The following is a 13,330-nucleotide window of genomic DNA, read 5'->3' as shown; positions in this document are numbered from 1 at the left end:
TGTAAAAATAAATTTTAACATTCATTTATAAAACTTTTGAGTTCCAAATTATTTCTCTTCTTCCCTCCCTTCCACCATATTGAGAAAGCAAGCAATTCAATATAGGTTATACATGTTAATCATACAAAACATTTCCACATTAGTAGTGTTGTAAAAGAAAACACAGACCAAAAAACCCCTTGGAAAAATAAAGTAAAAAATATGCTTCAGGGCTGTATTCAGACACCATCAGTTCTTTCTATGGGGATGGATACCATTTTTCATAAGTCCTTCAGACTTCTCTTTGGATCATTGTATTGCTGAGAATATTGCTAAGTCATTCACAGCTGATCATCTTACAATACCGCTGTTACTTTATACCTAGTACATTTCATTTTGCATCAGTTCACATAAATCTTTCCAGGTTTTTCTGAGAGCATCCTGCTCATCATTTATTATAGAACAATAGTATTCCATAATAATCACATACTAAAATTTGTTCAACCATTCCCCATTTGATAGGCATCCCCTTAATTTCCAATTCTTTGCCACCAGAAAGGAACTGCTACAAATCTCTTTGTACATATATGTCATTTTCCTTTTTATTTTTTATCTCTTTTGGGGAACATACCTAGTAGTGGTATTGCTAGGTCAAAGAATGTGCATTATTTTATAGCCCTTTAGGTAAAGTACCAAATTGCTCTACCAGAATGGTTGAATCAATTTACAATTCCACCAACAGTGTATTAAAGTCTCATTTTCCTCACATCCCCTTTAATATTTGTCATTTTCCTTTTCTGTCTATTGAACAATCTAATAGGTATGAGGTAGTACCCCAGAATTGTTTTTTATTTGCATCTCTCCAATCAATAGTGAATTAGAGCATTTTCCCCCATATGGCTATAGGTAACTTTGATGACTTCATCTGAAAACTGTTCATATCTTTTGATCATTTATCAACTGGGGAATGACTTGCATTCAGAGAAACTTGCTTCATTTTTTCATAGTTACTATTACTAACTGTATTTCCCTTTATCCTTTTCCCCACCCCCCCTGTATATTCTATTCTCTCTCTCCCTTCACCCTGTCCCTCCTCAAAAGTGTTTTCTTCTGACGAACCCCTCACCCAATCTGACCTCCCTTCTATCACTCCTCTTCTCTTATCCCCTTCCCCTCCTACTTTCCTTCAGGGTAAGAAAGATTTCTATACCCAACTATGTGTGTATGATATTCCCTCTTTGAGCCAATTTTCCTTTCATGATTACCTTTTTTATGCTTCTCTTGAGTCTTGTATTTGAAAATCAAATTCTACATTTGGCTCTGGTCTTTTCATCAAGAATGCCTGAAAGTCTTCTCTTTCACTGAATGCCCATTTTTTCCCCCGAAAGGATTATACTCAGTTTTGCTGGGTAGGTGATTCTTGCTTGTAATCACAGTTTCTCTGTCCTCTAGAATATCATATTCCAAGTCCTCCAGTCCTTTAATGTAGAAACTGCTAGATCTTTTGTTATCCTGACTATGGCACCATTACACTTGAATTGTTTCTTTCTGGCTGCTTGCAATATTTTCTCCTTGACTTGGGAACTCTGGAATTTGGCTATAGTGTTCCTGGGAATTTTCATTTGGGGATCTCCTTTAGGTAGTGATTGGTGGGTTCTTTAAATTTCTATTTTACTGTCTGGTTCTAGAATATCAAGGCAGTTTTCCTTGATAAATTTCTTGAAAGGCTCTTTTATTGATCATGACTTTCAGGTAGTCCAATAATTTTAAATTATCTTTCCAGAATCTATTTTCCAGGTCAGTTGTTTTTCCAGTGAGATATTTCATATTGTCTTCAATTTTTTCATTCTTTTGGATTTGTTAGATTGTTTCTTGATTTCTCATAAAGTCATTAGCTTCAATTTGCTCATTTCTACTTTTTAAGGAATTATTTTCTTCAGATAGCTTTTGTGCCTCCTTTTCCATTTAGCAAATTCTACTTTTTAAGGAGATTTTTTTTCTTTAGTGACGTTTTGTGCCTCCTCTTCCATTTGGCCAAATCTACTTTTTAAGGAATTGTTTTTTTCAGTGAATTTTAGTGTCTCCTTTAACAAGTTGTTGATTCTTTTTTCATGCTTTTCTTACATCATTCTCATTTTTCTTCCCAATTTTTATTCTACCTTTCTTACTTGATTTTCAAAGTCCTTTTTGAGCCCTTCCATGGCCCAAGACCAATTTCATATTTTTATTGGAGGCTTTGAATATAGGGGATTTGACTTTTTTATCTTCTTCTCAGGATATGTTTTGATTTTCCTTGTTACCATAGTAACTTTCTATGATCAGAATTTTTCCTGTTGTTTGCTCATTTCCCCAGGCTGTTTCTTGACTTTTAATTCTTTGTTAAAGTAGGGCTCTTCTTCTAGGGTAGAGGGTGCACTGTCCCAAGGTTCAGGGGTTTTTGTGCAGCTGTTTTCAGAGATACTTCTAGGGACTTTTTTTTTTAAAGTGAGGCAATTGGGGTTAAGTGACTTGCCCAGGGTCACACAGCTAGTGAGTGTTAAGTGTCTGAGGCCGGATTTTAACTCAGGTACTCCTGACTCCAGGGCCGGCGCTCTATCCACTGCACCATCTAGCTGCCCCACTTCTAGGGACTTTTAAGTTTTCAGTTCTTCCAAGGTGGCACGATATAAGGACAGGTGTGTTTACTACTCTCCTGCCCTATATTCTAGTCTATGAGAGATCACAAGTACTCTTTTCTGTGGAAGTATGATGAGGGTCCTTGCTCTAATGAAGCCTCAAACTCTGGTGTGCTAGTTTCATCCTTGTCCTGGGACTCCTCCCCAGGACTGCAACCCAGATCTGAGTATGGGCAAAGCAACAGAGTTCTACCTCAGTGCTAGCAAAGAGACCCCTGTTATCTCCTTCTGACCAGTTGTTTGATACCCTTACCATCTGTGGGCTAAGAATTCCCAAAGAAGCTGATGCTGCTATTGATTCAGTGGCTCCCAAGGCCTGCTCCTGGTGTGCTAGGGCCTGGTCTGCAGCTCATGCTCTACTACACTCTACTCTCACTCCAGTACAATAGACCCTTCCTACTGACATTCTAAATTGTCTTTGGCTAGAAAATTATTTCACCCTGCCCTTCTGTGGGTTCTCCTGCTCCAAGAATTCTCATATTGCATTATTTACAGGTATTTGGAGTGGTTTTGGAGGGAGTCACTTGCCTTTCCTGAAGATAATATTTGAACAAATAATACCATTATTTCACATATACCCCAAAGAGGAAAAGAGAAAGGACACAGATTAACAAAAATATTTACAGCAGTATTTTTTGTTGTAACAAAATTAACTGGAAAGTAAGAGAGTTCCCTATCATTTGGAGAATGACTGAACAAATTATACTATATGAATATAATTGATATTATTGCAGCATAAAAAAATGTCAGAGGGGCAGCTAGGTGGCGCAGTGGATAGAGCACCAGGCCTGGATTCAGGAGGACCTGAGTTCAAATCTGGCCTCAGACACTTAACACTTACTAGCTGTGTGACCCTGGGCAAGTCACTTAACCCCAATTGCCACACCAAAAAAAAAAAAAAAAAAAGGAAAAGAAAAAAAATGTCAGAAAGGAGAAATTCAGAGAAGTCTGAGAATACTTACATGACCCAATACAAAGCAAAATGAATAATACCAGTTCATCTATACAATGACCCATAACACTGGAAAGAAAAATAACTTTTAAAATCTTAAGAACTATGGTCAAATAAATGATCAACTTATCTTGACACAGAGTGATAGTTCAGAGATGAAGAATGAAACACATATTTGGGGGCTTGGGCAATGCATAGATTTGCCTTACTTTATGCTTATTTCTTGCATAGAAGGATTAAAAAAAAACTTTTATGGGGAAATAATTGGGTTGGAAGAGGTGGGTCAGGTGACAATAATGCCAAAAAGAAAGCATCAATGGAGCATTTTTTTTAATGCAAAGAATAAATTAGAAAAAGATTCAGAGGGAAACACTAAAAAATGGGCCCACTCTGGAAAAAAGCACACTGAATTTGATATACATTAAAAATAAGCTCGATAATGGAAATTCATGGTTTCATATGTAATCCTTTTTTTTTGTTTTTTGTATTTGGAAATGTACATGTTTCTTGGTATTCATCAAGTTTGAAATGTCATGCAATTACATCACATTCATTTTTTTAAAAATTGTAATTAAAAAAATAATGGAAATATAGTGACTAGATCAAGAGAGATGATTTGTTAGACCTGGCCCTAGTAAGATCACATCTGGACTATTCTGTTCAGTCCTGGGTACCACCACATTTTAGAAAGCTAGAGTGTCCAGAGGAAGGTAATTAGGATGATGAGGGAATTTGAAAGTATGCCATGTGAAAAAAAGGTTAAGGAAAGAGACTTAGCCTGGAGAAGAGAAGACTCAGGGAGATACATAATCTTGATAGCTATTTCCTAATAACATTCCATACCTTATAATTAAAGGATGGTTTATGAACTCTTGGGAAGACTGGATTGTTAAGCACCAACTTGGTTTCATTAAGAAGTCATGAGAATGACAATACTACCTAAATTAATTTACTTATTCAGTGCCATACCAATCAGACTACCTAAAAATTATTTTATAGAGCTAGAAAAAATAATAACAAAATTCATCTGAAAAAACAAAAAATCAAGAATATCCAGGGAAATAATGAAAAAAAATTCACAGGAAGGTGGGTTACCAGTACCAAACCTGGAGCTTTACTATAAAGCGGCAGTCATCAAAACTACCTGGTACTGGCTAAGAAATAGAGTGGAGGATCAATAGAATAGGCTAGGCACAGGAAACACAGTAGTAAATGACACTAGTAATGTAGTGTTTGATAAACCCAAAGACTCCAGCTTCTGGGATAGGAACTCAGTATTTGACAAAAACTGCTGGGAAAACTGGGAAAATAGTATGGCAGAAATTAGGGATAGACCAACATCTGACACCTTATACTAAAATAAGGTCAAAATACATACATGATTTAGACATAAGAGGTGATACCATAGGTAAATTAGGAGAGAAAGGAATAGTGTACCTATCAGATCTTTGGAAAGGAAAACAGTTTATGACCAAACAAGAGACAGAGTATATTATAAAATGCAAAATGGATGATTTTGATTACATTAAATTAAAAAATTTTTGTACAAACAGAAGCAATGCGTCCAAAATTAGAAGGGAGGCAGAAAGGTGGGAAACAATTTTTATGGCCAGTACTTCTGATAAAGGCCTCATTTCTAAAACATTTGGGAACTAAATCAAATTTATAAGAATCCAAGTCATTCCCCAATTGAGAAATGGGCAAAGGATATGATCAGGCAGTTTTCTGATGAAGAAACCAAAGCTATCTATTCCCATATGAAAAAATGCTCTAAATCTCTAATGATTAGAGAGATGCAAATTAAAACAACTCTGAGGTACCACCTGAAACCTATCAGATTGGCTAATATGACAAAAAAAGGAAAATGATGAATGTTGGAGAAGCTGTGGGAAAATTGGAACACTAATGCATTGTTGATGGAGCTGTGAACTGATCCAACCATTCTGGAGAGCAATTTGGAATTATGCCCAAAGGATGATAAAGTTGTGTATACCTTTTGACCCAGCAATACCACTTTTGGGTCTTTTTCCCAAAGAAATCATGGAAAGGGGAAAGGGACCCACATGTACAAAAATATTTATAGCTGCTCTTTATGTGGTGGCAAGGAATTGGAAGTTGAGGGGGTGCCCATCAATTGGGGAATGGCTGGACAAGTTGTGGTATATGAATACAATGGAATACTATTGTGCTGTAAGAAACGATGAGCAGGAGGAGTTCAGAGAAACCTGGAGGGTCTTACGTGAGCTGATGATGAGTGAGATGAGCAGAACCAGAAGAACATTGTACACAGTATCATCAACATTGAGTGTTGATCTACTATGATGAACTATATTCTTCTCACCAATGCAATGGTACAGAAGAGTTCCAGGGAACTCATGATAGAAGAGGATCTCCAAATCCAGGAAAAAAAAAAGAACTGTGGAGTATAGATGCCTGAATGAACCATACTATTTCTTTTGTTTTTGGTGCTGATGTTTTTCTATTTTGAGGTTTTTCATCATTGCTCTGATTTTTCTCTTATAACATGACTAATGCAGAAATATGTTTAATGTTATTATGTATATGTATATATGTGTGTGTGTGTGTGTGTGTGTGTGTGTATGTATGTATGTATACATATATAACCTATATCAGATTACCTGCTGTCTAAGGGAGGGGGGAGGGAGGAAGAAAAATCTGAAATTAGAAAGCTTGTATAAACAAAAGTTGAGAACTATCTTTACATGTAATGGGAAAAAAAATAAAATACTTTATTAACTACAAAAAAAAGAAGTCATGAGAGGGGCAGCTAGGTAGCAAAGTGGATAGAGCACCAGCCCTGGAGTCAGGAGGACCTGAGTTCAAATCCAGCCTCAGACACTTGACACTTACTAGTTGTGTGACCCTGGGCAAGTCACTTAACCCCAATTGCCTTACCCCCCCCCCCCCAAAAGAAGAAGAAGTCATGAGAGATGAATCTCATTTCCTTTTTGGATTTTAAGGGGCTAAAATTCTAGCTATGCTGTCTAAAATATCTAATGAGTGATCGCCAATAAATTATAAGCTTTAGCAAGAGTTTAGACTTTTAAGCATTTATTAAGGAGAATAAGAATTTGGTGAAGAGAGTCTAGATTCATTTATCTATTAAAGAGAGAGTGCATTTCAAGCTCCACTCTCCACCAGAGTCATGACGAAAGAAAGCCAAAGAACCAGCCTCACCCCCTCTTCCTCCCACAAGCAAACATCACTTCCTGGCGCCAAAGAAAAGCCACATGGCTTGCCCTCAGAGGCCTTCTCCTCATAGCGGAGCTTTTCTATAGTAAATCTCCAACAGGTGGCATCATTCCAATAGTTACAGGATATAATTAGGTCAATTAATATTCTGTTCATTAATTTCATTAAAAAGTTCATAGTTAAAATTATGTATTATGTAATAACGAGAAAGTATTCAAACACATAACTTTTTACTTACAAAACATAGAGATTTTCTTTAATAACTCACCATGAGTCAACCATTAGAGTCTTATTTCTACTTCTGAACTCTGTATCGAAGTCAGCAGTCTAGAGTTTTACCTAAGTGGAGTCAAGATAGATTCTTCTCTTAAAGTGAGTGTTCTTCCTCTAACTAGCTCAAAAATCCAACCTAGGACCAATCCATACGACTCTAAATTGCTATCATGTTTTAAAGCAGGAGAGCTGGCCTTAAGGTAAATTGTTCAGAAAAGATTGTCTTTCCCAATATTGAAACTGGCACTTCCTCTGGTATCTCCCACTAAATTACAGCCTTGGAGGATTTTTTTTTTTAATTTCTAAAGTGAACAGTCCATCTGAAGATTAGGTGAGAACAGCCATTGGGCTAAGTGTTATTTCACACTTATTCAGGCCTGTTAGCTCCATTCATTTTGCTGAGTTCTCAGATTCATGGTTCATTTATTATAGATCACAGAACATAGAAAAGTTAATATTGTAATGGAATACTAATGTAAATAAAGAAGGAGATTGTTTCAGAGAAACCAGGGAAGGCTAGTATGTACTGATGCAGAGTGAAATAAGCAGAATAAGAATAATGTATACAATAACAACATTATAAAGACAAATCACTCTAAAAGACTTAAAAATTCTGATCAATGCAATGTTTAACTATTATTCTTCAGGACCAGTGATTTTATTTTATTTTATTTTTTTGTGGGGCAATGAGGGTTAAGTGACTTGCCCAGGGTCACACAGTTAGTAAATGTCAAGTGTCTGAGACTGGATTTGAACTCAGGTACTCCTGAATCCAGGGCCGGTGCTTTATCCACTGCTCCACCTAGCTGCCCCATAGACCAAACTTTTTTAAGTGATTATAGATTTTTTTTTCTTGGAGGCTCTGCAATGTTCTGGGATTTGAGTGAACCTTTACAATGTCATCCACCTACATTCACATCAGAAGAATGTCACCTAGCTGTCCCCGGACCAGTGATTTTAAAAAGTGTTATCCACTTCCTAGCAGAGAGGGGATAGATTAAATATACAGAATGAGGCACAAATTTTAAACATGGGTCAAATAATGAATTAATTTTCTTGACTATGGATAATATCTTACAGGAGTTTTATTTGTTTTTCCTTTACCAATAGTATGGGTGGCAGGGGTGGAAAGAGAGGAAGATAAAGGAAGGAGAGGATAAATCTTTACTAGTCAAAATAATAAAATCTGATTTAAAATGGAAGTTTCTGAGTGCTTATAATCATATTTCTTATATGAAAATAGACAAGTGTTCAGATGGTAGAATGGAAGATAATTGGATTGGGCAGCTGGACTCCTGGGTTCTTGTTTTAGCTCTGATGCCAACCAGGTGTGTGACTGTACAACTCAATTCATCTGTCTGGGTCTCTATTTCCACATTTATAAACTATGGAAGTAGAACCTCAGTGCTCAAAGGGACTTTAGAGATCATCTAGTCCAATCCTGTCATTTTACAGATGAGGAAAGTGAGATCCAGAGGGTTAAGGGAGCTTGCCCAAGGCCCCACAGTAACCCTGAGGTCCCATTCAGCTTTAAAATTCTCTATAACTACATGAGGTGATGCCTCATTTTAAAACTATCTCCTGTAATAGTGATTTGGTGTTACAATTATAGATTAATAATTTTCCAGTAAGTCCAACATCCAGCGATAATACATAATTTCTGTCCATAATAAGAAACATATGGTTGTTGGTTTTGATTGGAAGAAGGGGATAGAGATGATTATTTCTACAATTTTGGTATCCCCAAACACCTATAAAATATGAGATAAATGTATGAAATGGTCTGAATATTTATTGTCTGCCCAGTGGTGCTAGAGGGATGCTATTAGCAGTCCAGATGCTCCAAACACTTTCTCTTACCTGCCCAGAACATGATCATAGTTTGACAAGCTTGTACATTTGCCAAGCTTTATGGTAGGTTAATTCATCCCCCAGGGGAAATTGAAAACAAATGATTGACTGTCTTCTCCCAGCTGTCAATACTGAAATGTTTTCCTCAAGAGAAGTTTATTAGGCTAAAGCAGACTCTTGTTTTCTTTTTTTTCCCCAAGAACTGGTACCTGTAATAAAGCTAAAGGTTCTCATGCCACAAGTATTAGGTCAGTGTCCTATACCTCTCAAAGCTTATCTTCAGGCTGAGAGATAACACCCAAATTCCACATGGGAAAAAATGGCAGCATGATTCTGTGGTTAGAATTCTGGATTAGAAGTTAAGAAGATTACATGAACTGATACTGACGGAGAGGAGCAGAATCAGGAGAACATTGTACACAGCAACAGCAACATTGTGTGATGAACAATGGTGATAGACTTGGCTCTTCTCAGCAATGCAGCGATCCAAAACAATTTCAAAGAACTCATGATAGAAAATGTTCTCAACATTCAGAAAAAAGAACTGTGGCTTATTGAAGCAGATGAACCATACTGTTTCTAATTTTTGGCTGTTTTTTCCCCTTCTTTTTTGAGGTTTTTCCCTTGTTCTCTGATTCTTCTTTCGCGATATGACTAATGCAGAAATATGTTTAATGTGGTTACACATATATAACCTATATCAGATTGCTTTCTGTCTTGGGAAGGAGGGAGGGAAGGGAGGGTGGGAGAAAAATTTGGAACTAAAAATTCTATGAAAACAAATGTTGAAAACTATCCTTATATGTAACTGGAAATAATAAAATACTTTTATTTATTAAAAAACAAGTTAAGAAGATGCAGCTTCAAATACATCTTTGACTTCTATTAGCTTTATGACCATGGGAATAACCTATCCAACTCTCAATTTTCACATCTGTAAAAAAAGCAAAATATTTGGAATATGTACGTCACAGGGTTGTTGTAAAGCATAAATGACATAATGCATATAAAGTGTTTTGCAAACGCTACAAAAATGTCAGGTTTTATCATCATCATCATTTGTCTGAATGATTCCAGACTTGTTTCATTATTCATTAAAATATGAAAATAAAACAGGACAAAACTGTGCTCTGTTTCAAAGAATTGTTCATCACCATCTCATGCTGGGACGCTCAAAAACAAATGGCTAGACTACCTTATTGATAATACATTCTGTACATATTTGTTATGCTGAGGCTATAGATTTTTATATCTTAACTTCATGGGTTCATATTTTCTGAGACCCTGTACCACTCTAAGCATATATAAAAATACGATGCTTAGACTGACAATAGGGCAGCTAGGTGGTATAGTGGATAGAGCACCATATTTAGAGTCAGGAAGACATGAGTTCATCTCTGGTCTCAGAAACTTGACTTACTATTCTGTGACCCTGAACAAATGACACTTAACCTTTGTACGCCTCAGTTTCTTCATTTGTAAAATGGTGATCATAATAGCGCCCATCTCTTAGGGGTGTTGTGAGGAAGAAATGAAATCATAATTATAGAGTATGTGGCACATAGTAAATACAATAAATATGTTAGCTATCATTAACAGTGGAATTTGTTATTGTTGTTCAGTCATTTCAGACTCTGTGACACCATTTGAGGGTTTCTTGGAAAAGATACTTGAGTGGTTTGGCATTTTCTTCTCCAGTTCATTCTACAGATGAGGAAACTAAGACAAACAGGGTTAAGTGACTTGCCCAGAGTCACACAGCGAGTGTCTGATACAGGATTTGAACTCAGATCTTTCTGACTTCAGGACTAGTGTTTTACCAACTGTACCACCTAGCTGCCCCGAGTGGAATTTATACAATTACGCTAATTGATAGCTTCAAGGGGATGGCAGAAATGGACTTTAATTTGGTAGCTCTTTTATATGTGACAAGTATACTATAATCACTGGTAACTGTTTCTATCATTACAGGGGCTACTTTGGGCATTTGTAACATCCAAAAGAAGCACCACCCATTGGTAAGGGAGGTGTTGGGAAGGTCATGTTAACTAAAATTTAAATGCTTAATAGATCTCTGATCTCATTGATTTAAGATTTCCCTTCAATTATGTGGACTCATGCTTACCTATTCTGGGTGACTACTGTACAATGTCCATATGTTAGCCACAGAAAGTCTACCTAATGTGCGTAAAATCCTTACATCCTCATTGACAGCCTCTGGAGCATTCTGGTTGCTCACCTTTCATCCTTCAATCTTGTCATATGTCCAGCCCATCTGTCTTCCTATCATACATCTTCCCCAACAACATGATTTATAACTATTTTAAAGGTCCTTATCAGTTATATGTTGTAGCCTTTCATATCAATCATACTCCTATCCATTGTTCTCTTATGAAACTCATTTAATTCTTCATAGGCTTATAATCTTACTTTCACTGGTATGCAGAACCACTGGTAGAATGTTGATATTGGAAAGATAGGCCTTTGTTTGCTTGGAGTCATTAAAGAAGTTTTGCAGTTTCTCAAAGGCAACCCAACCCACCTAACTCTTCTTGTTTGACTCTATACCCAAATAACTGTCCAGCTGTACTTTCTGTCCCAAATATAAATACTGATGGGTGATTTCTATAAGTTGTACATATAATTACATACATTCTTGCTATCTTCCCTGTTTAGAATGCAAGCTCAATGTGAACATAGATTGTTTAATTCATCCATAAAGATTGCATTTGCATCCATCCAGTGTCTGGCATATAGTAGGCACTTAATAAATACTTATTGGTTACTTGTAGAGTAGGCATTCTTCATTCACTTAGCATTTTTTGTGTGGATAGGGAGACCAAACTTTTTTTTTTTTTTTTTTTTTGCAGAGCAATGGGGGTTAAGTGACTTGCTCAGGGGTCACACAGCTAGTAAGTTTCAAGTGTCCTGAGGCCAGAGTTTGAACTCAGGTACCTCCTGAATCCCAGGGCCGGTGCTTTATCCATTGCTCCACCCTAGCTGCCCCATAGACCAAACTTTTTTTAAGTGACTTATAGATTTTTTTTTCTTGGAGGCTCTGCAATGTTCTGGGATTGAGTGACCCTTTACAATGTCATCCCACCTACATTCACATCAGAAGAATGCACCACCATGGTGAATCCCACTCCAACTCTGATTCTACAACTGTGGTGCGGGAGATCTAGGAAACACTTTTGGGAGGCATGCATCTCTGTCTTTTATATCATGACTGATATTTATGATTTGAACTTCACTGAACAGTTATTTCTTTCCTATGTATTTCAAAGAACCATTAATTATTTTGATGTATGAATGGGAGACATTTTATTGGAAGATCTTGTAAAGTGACATTTTTTATTTGACAAATTTAAGCACTTTTAAATAATATTATAATATTATATAATATATTATATAATATTGTATATTATATAATATATTATATAATAATAATAATTTAATAACAAACAATAAGTATAGTGGGATCTTGTATTTTCCTTCATCCTTCAATCAGTTGTAAAATGGTAATTATTGAATTTTTCCTTGTGGAAATCTCATTTCTTTTACTAATATCATCATTGAAGATGTCCACCTTACATAAACATTTTGGGTAAGTGGAAAAGTAGGGCATACTGGTCAGTACTTATTGATGCTTTCTTGATCATCTTCATTAAGTATTAACAAGGTCCAAGATTTTTTCTGTCTTAGCTGCTTTTCTTTCAGATACCATCAAGAGCATATTGATTCCTCAATACCTATACAATTGTTACCTCCTCCAACAGAGATCTCCTCTATATACACTCAATCCAATCCAGCTGTTTTTCCCATCTTTATCCCTCTTAGTGGTGTTGCTTGTTGTACCTACAGGCACATCCAAGAGATTGATGTTAAGATCCAAACATGGTATTTCCACTATCCTTAATGTTGAAAATTGTTTATTATGATCATCTTTACAGATATTTTTCATTTTTCTCTACTTGTTGCTCACATTATTTTCCTCTTTAAATGCCAAAGTTATCTCAAGGGTATTTAAGAATGGAAATGTTAGGAGGACAAGAAAGTTTTCTTTAAATTGGTTTTATCCTCCACTGTCTCTCTCATGTTATGAGATGATACTGCTCAAATCATACTCTATTATCATTCAGAAGATTTTATAAATATGTTTATGGTCTAAATTGGTGTTGCTTGTGACAACATCTCTCTGTCTTGCAAGAAAGACAAGCATTCAATGTCTAAAATACTTTATTTTTAGTTGTGATAAAATAATGGAATTTGGCAGATGCCCAGGGGCCCCACCTGATTGATTTAGTATTGTTTGAGTTGGGTGAGAATGAGAAACCCACTAAATACCTATTTGGGGGGGGGGGGATGATTAGATATAGGCCACACC

The sequence above is a fragment of the Dromiciops gliroides genome, chromosome 3 (genome assembly GCF_019393635.1).
Source record: "Dromiciops gliroides isolate mDroGli1 chromosome 3, mDroGli1.pri, whole genome shotgun sequence".
Lineage (NCBI taxonomy): Eukaryota > Metazoa > Chordata > Mammalia > Microbiotheria > Microbiotheriidae > Dromiciops > Dromiciops gliroides.
Note: the sequence above shows the minus strand (reverse complement) of the source record.